The sequence below is a fragment of the Nycticebus coucang genome, chromosome 12 (genome assembly GCF_027406575.1).
Source record: "Nycticebus coucang isolate mNycCou1 chromosome 12, mNycCou1.pri, whole genome shotgun sequence".
Classification (NCBI taxonomy): domain Eukaryota; kingdom Metazoa; phylum Chordata; class Mammalia; order Primates; family Lorisidae; genus Nycticebus; species Nycticebus coucang.
Genome location: NC_069791.1, coordinates 39,495,852 through 39,505,172, shown reverse-complemented (window position 1 = coordinate 39,505,172; position 9,321 = coordinate 39,495,852).

Genomic DNA, 9,321 nt, shown 5'->3' with positions numbered 1-9,321 from the left:
TGCAGTGATGTAGAGATAGAAGCAAATATCATTGAACTGGCTACATTCCCACAGACATAGTTTAATTAAACTTATCTGTTTAGAGAGACAACACCCATCTCCCTTAAGATTTTGCTGGTTTTTGAAACTATGACTGTCTCTTTGAAACCCCTGGTGACTTTCTAATACTGTAATTATAATTATTACCAGTACAGCTTACATTTTTTTCTGTTTGAATTCCCAATAAATATGATTTAAATTGACATATCAAGTTTTTTTCCCCAAAATACTATTCTACGGTGGATATTCAAGCATCTAGGTTTAATATTAAATATTTGGGGGTTTGCACAATTTCGTATATAAAACAAACACTGCAACTAATAACTGTAGCTAATAACAGCTAATGAATGTGATAGAGAAATTGCTAGAAGAAGTTACAAAAAAGAAGTCTTTTTGTCATGTTATGTAAATCGGAGTCAAAAGAAACTCCACATTCCTTCTGTGAAGAAAACCTCCTGTGAGTTTTCATCCCATATACCTGATTTTGGCTGAAACATCGCATGCACTGAGTAAGACCAGAGCTTATTTTTCTTCTTCTTTTTAGATTTATGCTTATATTGCGACAGTTCATATTAGAAGGACAAAAAAAAAAAAGAAAAACAGGAAATAAAAGTAGTTTGAGTCCTAAACAGTCTGAAAGGAAATGGCAAAGCTACACAATTCCATATTTCATAGTTTAGACAAAAGAAAACATTTGTTTTTAAAATAATATCTTCTTAAGAATATTTACACAGTTGATTTAATGTTCTATCAGTTTATGCCCTTTGTATGTTTTAGATAACATTGTTGAATTTCCGTTGACTGAATATGAGGTGGACCTGCCAATGAGCAGAGCTATGCAAGTAGGCGCTCCCTCCTCCATCCCAACAAAAGCCATTTATTAAGCAGATGTTGTTATTAGTTTATAAAAGGTTTTCAACATTGTGTGCTTTGTGACTTCACCTCTCCATTGGTTTTGAGAAAAGCCACATTCCTGAGATTCTCCTCTCTTAACTCTCCTTATGCCAACCGGCTATGTTTTGACCATGTTGTTTTAAAGAAATTGGTCAAAAATATAAACATAATCCGTCATATTCCTGGCTATCTACAAAGCATAGTTTTGATAACTGAATCCAGCGAATCTATGAAATCTGAACACAAAGGAGCTTTGTGCAAAGTCATGGTCTTTAAGCAGCTCAGAAGTAAATCTCAGAAGTAGACCCCGGGCAATTTTTGCGACTTAACCTAAGTCTGCCAGGTTTCCCATTCAAAGTGGATAAGTAACCACCTTTTCAACAATCAGATATTATTTGGGTCAGACTTGTGCCAGAAGGTGTCTGTTCCCTAATCCCGAACAGTCATGAATCAAACCCATTCGTGTCTTGTTATTTTGGCACCCAGCACTCTCAGCAGAGTGAACATGGGTTTTATGAGTGAAGACAAGTTGGAGAAAACAAACTAATATGTACACAATACCCAATATCCTGTTGTTTTTAGTCACAGATCATGTGGACCTGAGTTAGTTTTCTTAAAAATATCTTGACGTAGGTTATACTCAGATTTCTGTATGCTCTTGAGTTCTCTCTGGTAGGAAAATAAAATATATATTGTTGGATGTCTATGGTGAATGTATAGAATATAGGTAAAATTCATCAATCTTTGAATGATTATACATAGGTTAAAATATTATTTGTAAAGTAGTTCTTTTAAAAAAGGGGTACATTTCCCCATAAAAATAACATTATAAATGCTATGCAGGTTGTTACATCATGTAGAGAGCAGGCTGTGAGAGCCCTCACAGACTGGGGAACATTCAGTGAATGAACCCCCAACTGCTTCTCCTTCATTCCCGAAACAGCCTTTTTCCTTTCTTTATGCTCCCTTTGCCAGAAGTCATGTAGCCCTTTCTTTGTTTAGTTAACTATGCAGAGATCTTTGAGATCACTCCCTTCTTTCTCCTCATCATATGCTAATGAAGTTGAGCAGAAACCATTAACAAGATGGTTTGTCTTTGTTAAAGTCATTCATATTTTCTTATTGTACTGTAAGACCAAAACTATGTCTTTTGTTTATGCTATTTCCCCATTTTGTCTATGCTACTTCCCCCTGGACAACCCTGTACAGATACTATAAAATAAAGCTGATTTTGTGCTTTGGGGCTGGCTGTAGCAATCAGCTCAGTCAGTCCTCCTGGTCCCATCCTTTGTTTCTATGTCTTCTCTTGGTTGTATTTTCCTCCACTCTGGTTTGCTCCCCTTTGCCACACTGGTTTGTGACTACGTCCCCTTTCTAAAATCTATTTAACCTAAAGTGTGGCTGCATAGAGCTAGATTTTGGTAAATTATTCTTATTCTATGAGAAAGCAGACCCTGGGTTGCAAAGGATTAAAGCACAAGGGCTATGTCTGCTCACAGAGTAGCCTCACAGGAGAAATGGGATCCCTCATTTCTCTATCTCTTTTACCCAACTGATCAAGAACATTGAAGTTGTTGGGGCTACAGGGATAATAGGGAAAGGACAGAAGCTGTATGATCAGATATCTCTGTTCATGGCCAGGTGAAAAGGATGGTGGTTTTTAAGGGTAATTGATTTCCAGGCTACAGCAACTGTTAAACTTTGGTGAAATGGGGGTGTATCTGTGAAAATGTTTACCAACCCATTGATAAAATAATACATTAGATGTGTAGGACCATATTATCTATGAAATGGTATGACAAAAATTTAAATTTTTATCCCAAAGTACCTTTCTATTTATACCTTTTATTTTCATGCTTGTTTAGTACAGAGAGCAGAGGCATGGAACAGTTAGAGGAAAACCAAATCAAACCAAAAACTAAGCCACTCCTACCTAGGAAAGCAATTAATGGGTAGTAGAAAAGGTGTTAGGGAATCTGAGCTGGTCTATTAGAGGTCTCCTTCCCTCCATAACATAGCCCCCCAATCAAGAGATTTCTCTTTCCATCAAAGGGAATAGAGTATATCATCATTTAAACAGGGTTTGACAGCAGGATGAAAATGCATCTAAAATCCAAAGAAAACAGAACACTGATGGTGGGGAACAAAGGGCACCTATGTAATGGTGCAGGGCTGAATCATTGAACAAACTAAAGAAAAGCTACTTCAGGATAAAAGGTGATGATACAGGAAAGCACAGAGACTTTGCAAAGCCTCTGAGAGGTAAGCAAATCCTTCTTTGTAGTTAATAAACAGTAATTCATATGTAAAGTTAACTTTAGGCATATAGCACAAGTTCCTGTCATGATATAAGGGTCTTGAAAGAAGAAAATGTCACTGCAATAGGGACCAAAAGGGGACAAGAATTGCACAGGGCACACAAAAGAGGATCATTGGTTTTGGACGCAGAAGAAAGGCCTCCAAAATTTGCCCAAACAGGGAACATTCCCTTAATCACTATAGCTTAAGACGTCCCTTATACGAGGATGACTGGAAAATATATCTTAGAGCTCCCTTAGAGACTGTAGTATGTATTTGTGCTGAAGTTAATGAATTCCAGACCCTCAAGCGTTGTACTAATTCTTTCTTCATGAAGTTCAGAAGTATAGAATTGGAATGAAATTCAGCTTTGAACTGAACTGCTTCTATGTGTCTAGTATGGTAGGATTCTGAGATCTAGAATAAGGAAAGCCAGGTCTGTGGAACGCAAAAAGAATTTTGTTTTAACAAGTTTATTTCTGGCAGTCTGTATCACAGGGTGCAGTTATTTTGCCACCTTTAGGTCTCTCTGATTCCCTCTTAATTCTTGTTGTGATGCTGTACTAGCCAGATCCATCTATAGACTTATAATTAACATGGCTTTTAAAATTTATAAATATGACATTGTGATTATTTTCTTCCTTTTCTACCTGAATTTACATAGCTTTATCATCTACTTTTCCTAATTTTGGATAGTATAAGAAAGACTATGTAGGTCTGAGTAATACACACTTGCCAACTATACAGCTGGATGTCTCCAGATATTGTTGACTATATATAATTACAGATGTACAAAGTGGTAGAGATCTTAGAAAGCAGCTAGTCTAATTTCCCACCAAATAAAGAAACCTTCTTATGTAATGTCAACTTGATCCTATAGCTTCTGTCTAGACCGTTCCTGTGACACTGAGCCCCATCACACAGTGGCTTTGTTAGGGTGGGCCTTCCCATCTTCTCCCTAAGCTGCTTCCTGTTCGTTCTCACCATGGTCCTTGTTTAATGTTGTGGAAACTCAGAATAAACTTTTCATAAGATAAGACTTCACAAATTTATGGAAAATTGGTGACTTTTTTCTTCTTTAAGCTAAACACTCATAAGCTCACAGATTTTGGACATTTATTTGTCCATTCAACCTCTTGAGAATAAAGTTCAGTTTGTTTACATCCCTCTTCAAGTGAGTGTGTCGGTACTGTTCTCTGCAAACAGACCTTGATAAATCACAGTGGGAGGATCACTGCCACCAGTACCTCGATTCAGACACTGTATCAGTTCACATAATTTGACCGAGCATTTTAGTGTGAACAGCCTTATTGTGTATTAGGGACAACTGAAACTGCCCAGTCTTTTTTCAGAGCAAATATTTTCATATCTGGACTATTGCATCCTGAAATGTATAATTAAAAATTAAAAGCATGGTTTTTATATTTACACATGAGAAACTGCATAACTTGGTTTCATCATGGCATTCCGCTAGTTGGACATCCTTCCGAATCCAGCTGCAATGCATTTGCAATCCCTCCTGGTATAGAGTCTTCTACAAACTTGATGCGCTGCCTCTGTATCTCCCTTCTAGTTACTTCCTTGAAGTCAAGGTCAACAGCATCCAGATATGGGCCCCCTCAAGGTTATTAATCTATTAATGTGAACCCACTGGCTAAGTTATTGCAAAAAACATACCTGTCATAACTGGCATTTCTTCACTTCGAGACACATGTTAAGATAGGTTCTATCAAACACCTTTAATTTAAATTTTATCTATGATATTATCCCTCATCTACTGGCCTTATTGAGAAAGTTAATACACTTATTTTATGATAGCTTTTCCTTTGGGATATACACTGACATCACAAATGTTTTAAGATGCCAAATTGCTAATATTAATATCAAACTTACATTACATTCAATTTTCAGTCTCCTGCAGCCAAATCATGCTTACTTTTCTATTATTTGTTTCCATCATCAGCTTTACTAAGAGTCTAGTATATGTGCAATTCTAAATGTGATATTCTATTTATTCTTTTCCCCTTTTATTTTCACTGGGAATATTCTCAATTCCAAGATAGCTTAAGCACAAATGTCTAAAGACTCTATGATTTTCCCAGAAGTAACTTTTTCTTCTTGAAGGTCAACTCACTTCTTTTCTCCTGAGGCATGAGCACTGGTTGGATGGTGCCCCTCATAATAAAAAGTCTGCCTCCCAGTTTTCTGGAAGCCCATCTCTTCCTGTGTCTCAGGTGACAATGCCAGTCAAACAGCAAGCCCTTTTCAGGGGTCTGGGTCTCAGTTCTGCAGAGCCCCTCTTCTGAGCTTTTGAATTTAAAAACTCTTCCTCTTCCCCTTATTTCCTCAGATTTGGGGAACAGCAGCTGTCTTCTGCAGTTTCTACTTCCATAATACCTCGCAATCTTTTGCATGAATTTTTCAGTAAAATAACGAGATGACTTCAATTTCCTGAGTGACACAAGCACCATGGATATAATCACTAATTTACTCATTTCTACTCCTTATCTCTAAGTCGCAATATTTGAATGAAAGTAGAAATGAACACATCATCTAACTGCCCTTAGGCGATTAGCTTTGGACCTAGAACATCTAAGTCATCACCGATATCTTCTAGAATTTTTTTCCTTGACTCTAATATTCATTGTCAAGCTGATCAATAAAAGTGAAAGCACTGCTGGAATTGACAGGTTTTATGATATTTGTTAAAGCAGTTTCTGCTTCCTTTTCTCTGGCTCAGTTTTCTGTCACCAAACTCATTACATTGGCTTTTACTTTATGACTCCCTCAAAATAGTTTTCTTCTGACTTCTTTCTTGAAGAAAGGTTGTACGTCATTAATTTTGGCACTAAATTGTCACGCAGAGATAGAGGCGTGCATTTTTACTGTGTATAATTGGAGATCAGTTCAGGAGATGCTGCAATCTGCAGATTATTGGAACCATTCACAGGATGCACAAATCACCTAACCTTCCCTCAATTATCTATATTTTAAAGTGTCTATCTGGCTCTTCTCACAAAACTGTCTCTAGGGATGCCACGATCAATGTTGGTTCACAAGATGACAGTGAAAATAACCCTAGGCTAGGGCAATGGTTCTCAAATATATCTCAGGAAGACTTCATACTCCTAAAAGTTATTGAGGACCCCAAAACATTTGTTGATATGAATTATATCTGTCAATATTTACTGAGTTGGAAGTTCAAACTGAGAATTTAAAAAATATTTAAGTTTATTTGGACATAGAAAAATATCATGAGTAACACACTTTTATGAAAATAAGTATATGCTATGCATTTCACAAATCTCTTTAAGGCCTGGCTTAATTAAAGACAGCTGATTGTTTTTAATGTCTGTACTACACTCAGTCTTTTGCAGTATGTTATTTTGGTTGTAGAATATGAAGAATCTGGTCTCATACTGATAACTAGTTTGAAAAAGGAAGAGCATTCTAATAATGTATTCAGGTAATCTTTTTTATCTCCCAGCATACTTGAACCTATAGTTAAATTTCCACAGTACACTTAAATTATGTTGATTTTAAAAAAAGTAAAAAAAGAAGATACTTACTGTCCTTTGAACTTCTTTCAAAAATAATTTAATTAACTATCTTTAAATATTTTCATGGTATACCTAAGGTCAGTGGGCATTCTTTGTTATTACATCAAAAACTTAAGTGATTTTTTTAAGGTTTAGTTACAGAATAGAATCTGAAAGCATGTTAATGAACTCTATGTACTTTATACATGACAATCCATTGGTCTCTTGTGCATTTTAATCATCTTTGATTTTGTGACATGATATACGTGGTCTAAAAATTAAGTTTGCTAACTTGCCACCATGCACTTACGTTGGCAGCACTGTACAAACAACTTGGTAAGGTTCCATAAGCTTGGTATATTGGTGTTGTAGTAGTCATCTGGAAATTCTTGGTTCAGTGAGTTAATATAGTCCTGCTAAATGTTGACTTGTTAATATTACTGTCATTAAAATAACCACTGAGCTCATTTGAAAAGCCCTTAAGTATTGAGAAATAATCAAACTCACAGCAGCAAATATAAGTTTTCCGCAATCCTAATTTTATCCCTGAATATAATAGAGTTTCATTACTGGCAATAAGCCTGTCAATTGTTTTCCTTGAAATGATTGACTCACTTCTTTCATTTTGAAGAAATTATCAGTCAAATGGATACATCTGCATAATAATAGCTTATTTGCATTCTTGCAAGTAAAATGTGTTCCACAAAAAAGCAGCTGTTTTGTTTGCAACTCAATATTTCACATGTGCTATTATTTGAGAAAACCATGGGACTTCATTGTAGCAGAAGTACTTTATGTATGTTACCCCTTATATCACATGTAGACTACAGGACCAAGATTTAATGAAATTAATAATTTTTACTGCTTCATCAAGGAAATTCTTAATTGAAACTTTTTTTTTTTTAATTGAGTGTGTAGAGATGATGTTTGATGCTGTGGCCTTGTTTAGTGCTAAGGCATTAGTAACTTTGCCCCACTTTGTTTTAGTACCATCAGGGCAAATGTGCAAACTATGAAGGAGGTGAATAACACGTTAGTAAAACTATAAAAACATTGCTGACCTTTAAACCCCTGAAGTGTTCTCCCCATGGGTCTATGGAACAAAATTTAAGGACTAGCACCCAAGAGCAAGATTTTGATTCTACCTACTATTCAGAAACTCTTAAAGATAACATATTGATTCATCCCAATTTGTTTTAAGACCCTGAGCAAGACTGAGACCCCATCTCCACTAAAAACAGAAAAATTAGCTGAGCATTGTGGCAGGCGCCTATAGTCCCAGCTACTCTGGAGGCTGAGGTAAGAGGATTGCCTGAACCTAAGAGTTTGAGGCGCTGTGAGCTATTGACACCATAGCACTCTACTGAGGGTGACAAAGTGAGACTCTGTCTCCAAATAAATAAATAAATAGAAAAAGATAGAAAGCACACACTTTCTTCTATTTTTAAGTATAACCCATTTAAAATCTTTTATTTTTTGTAACTATAATTCTACATCTCATGGTTCAAATGGCAGTTAATGACCAAAAATATCATAAAATAGGAGAAAGAAGCAAATGTTTTTGTTGTGGTTTTATCACAGGAAAATGAGTATTTGCTGGAATTTTTTTTTCCTATATCATCTGTCTTCAGGTGTACTTTACATTGGAAATTACGGAGCTTTTTCCTATTCTTTATATACAATCAATTTCTTCTCAGCATGCTTGAAATGGTTTTTTACCATTTAGCTACTCCACTTGTAAATTTGTATTACTAAAACTGTTCTAATCTCACTAAAATAAGGAGTTTATACTGGTAAATGGAGTGCTTTTGATTCTAAACAAAAATGTAAAAATATCACTTCTTTATATTTATGATAAGTAGCAAACCTAAGTAATGTTTTCTCATTCTATGGTCCTTCTCAGAGAAAGAAACAAATTCTCTTTGCAAAATGTAGTAAAAACTGAGCTTCTATCTGAATTCGTACATTATCCCTTTCTGACACAGATATGAACTGCTGCTATCTTAAATCTTATGTTCCGAAAGGGAAGTGTGCCTGTTAACTATCTTTCCTTTCTTTATTCTCACTCCTACATGTATAATCCAGTCTGTTCATGTTTTCCAGAAGCGTCTACATATTTTGCAGAATAGTGACAAACAATGAACCAGACTACTGAAAAGATGGGGAGGGGGGATGTTGGTAAACTATTATTTCAACAATGCCAAGCAAACAGCACAGCATTGGGGAATGCAGTATTCCTAGAATCAATTTTACTTTAAATGAGAACAGTCTTAGTAAATCTCATAAATTAGCAAAAATAAAGCCCTCTGGTGACTTCAGATAAAGTGGAAGGAAAACAAGCTCTTGCGATTTCCTCTTATTTTAAGCAAAGGTCACAGGGGAATCATTTGACTTGACTTTGTGATATGCTTAGATGAATTTTCAGTACTTTACATATTTTCCTTATAAAATTTTAAATCACTGTTAAGGAGTTAGAATGACTATCAGCAGAGAAATGCTGCTTAGAAGTATGTAATGTTAAGAAAAAATTCCTGAATTTCTCTCCTTATAA